At 45.4% G+C, this 2,457-nt stretch overlaps 1 pseudogene; it reads left to right on the forward strand.

Moving 5' to 3' along the window:
• Positions 1–982: 982 nt before the first annotated feature.
• LOC147965343 (uncharacterized) lies at positions 983–2,139 on the forward strand (annotated as a pseudogene).
• Positions 2,140–2,457: the final 318 nt, after the last annotated feature.

A 2,457-nucleotide genomic window follows, 5' to 3' on the forward strand; every position in this document is an offset into this window, starting at 1 on the left:
GTAGTAGTAGATGTTAATTAGTAGTAGTGATGGTACTAGTTAACTAGGGCAGAATGGTTAATAGTACATGTTTTCAGTTAGGGTAATAATAGATGTTAAGTAGTAGATAATGTAGATGTTAATTAGTTCAGTAGGGTTTAGTTTTTTAATTGAGTTTGTTTAACTAGATGTTAATTAGGGCAGTAGGGTTTAGTTTAGAGTAAAATTTAGTTCAGTAGTTAACTAAATATAATCTATATTTGGTTTTTGAATTTAGGCCATGTTTGGTTCAGCTTCTATCGACGGATTCCGCTGCCGCGCGGCAGAATCTGAATCAAAGGGCGAACCCAGCAGAATCCGATTCCAGAAATCCGCTGCCAAAATCTGAACCAAAAGCAAAAGCAACCCAAGACGTGCTTTCCAAAATCTGATTCCGCTGCGGGCTAAAATCTGAAAAAGCTGTATCAGCTTGTTTGCCAAATGACCTACATCTTTTTCACATCAGATTTTCCACAGCTGTTTTTCCACAGCAGATTTCTTACAGCTGCTTTTAGCAATCCACAGCCGAACCAAACAGGGCCTTAGTTTGAGAGAGCATGAGATTTGTGTAGATTTTTTTGAAGTGTCAAATGCTAGGAGATGCAAATTTGAAGTGGTCAGGATATATGCTAATTCCTCAATTGTTTTTGCACATGTTTCGATTGTGCCGAAGTGGCTTTGTTGTTTCCATGGAATGAAGCCGAGTGGCCTTTTTTTTGCCGGAATGTTGATTCATTTCCATTCCGGCAAATTTCAGGTTCTCGATTTGTCCACTTTTTAGCAAAAGTCATGACAAAATTTTCCGTGAATTTCGGCATGACTTGTGCTACAAACTAGGACATATCGAGGGCTCGAGATTTGCCCCACCGGGAAGGAGTCAACGTTCCGGCGAAGCATAGGCCTTTTTTATGTCATTATTCATTTTATTAGGTCTAGTAATTGACTAGATTTAATCACAGGAAACATGGCTAGCAAGGATGAAGGACAGGGTTCTGGTGACTGTGACAACGTGTACCTAGCGGCAGAGGAATTTTTGAGGGAAGCCGACGATCAACAGTTGATGTTGCTGGGTCCACCTGTCACATCGGAGACTGAGACTGACATCGAGACCGGCACTGAGACTGAGACTGATGCTGAGGCTGAGACCGACATCGAGACCGGCGCTGAGACTGAGATCAGCATCGAGACCGGCGCTGAGACTGAGACCGGCGCCGAGACTAGCGGAGCCGGTATAGAACCGAAATCAAAGAGGCGACAGCTTCCTAATAAGCTCAGGGCTACTAGACTGGTGGTCACGGAGGTGGACGATGGCAATTTTGAGCCAAACGCGCCCGAGGAAACGCGCGCGTGCTACGGTGATCAAATAGCTGCATCATACGGACAACCGCCACCATCAACGATGAGAAACTAAACAAGATAGATAATATGAGGCCCTCCCTCCTAAAGAAGTTGCACCAGATATTCTTGTTCCCGGGCCAGAATAAAAAGGATTATAAAGATCCAGATAAGGACCCAGCAATGAAGAAGATAAACAAACATGCCATGAGCAAGTTTAGCGACGTGTTGGCCGCCTGGAAATCAAGGGTGAAATATCGGATCGTCAACAAAAAGGAACCCTACTCCGAGATTGTAAAGGATAATCCGACAATCACGGCAGAGCACTTTCAAATATTCAAGGCGGCTTGCGAGGCCGAAGCTGCCAAAAAAAAGTCAAAGTACATGAAGGGGCTTCAACAGAAGAACATTGGGTGCCACCACCTCGGAAGCCGTGGTTACGGCGGGAAGAGGTCCATATGGGCCAAGGAAGACGCGGAAGCCACGAGTCTCGGCATCCCAGACCCCTTGGCAGAGTTCACCGTCCCGCAGGAGCGTGACCTCCTCAGGGCCCGACACCGTTGGGACCTAGTGAAGAAGGTTTTCGAGAAGAACGCGGTCACAACAGAGTTCATGAGACTGCTATTAATTTTAGTTTCTGATCAACTTGACTGCATGTTAGTCATATTTGTAAACGATCCTTGTGCCTTTTGCGGAGAGAGCAGCACAGGATTGCAGCCGAAAGCGACTCGCTGTTTGAGGCGTTGGTGAGGTCCAAGAGGGACACTCCATTCAACCGGGCGTTGAACATATTGAAAAGACTCCTGGTGGAGACTTGACCATCGTATGGACGCGCGCACGGTGTCAGAGACGACACCACGTGGAATAAGTACTACTGTGAGACCACGAAGGAGAGAAAGGAAAGACAGAGGTTAACTGAAGAAAACATCGACAGGAAGGTTGAGATTGCGGTTGAAAAGAAATCATCTGAGACAGTCGCAACAGCGGTAGCTGCCGGAAAACAGGTGCTTGTAGATATGTCTACTACTTTGTGTTGGATGATGATTATGATGATGACATGATTTGATGAGACTATTTGTATGTATATGCTACGATTACATTTGT

Source organism: Triticum urartu, chromosome 6A (assembly GCF_056163025.1).
Source record: "Triticum urartu cultivar PI428250 chromosome 6A, HENAU_Tu73, whole genome shotgun sequence".
Taxonomy (NCBI): Eukaryota; Viridiplantae; Streptophyta; class Magnoliopsida; order Poales; family Poaceae; genus Triticum; species Triticum urartu.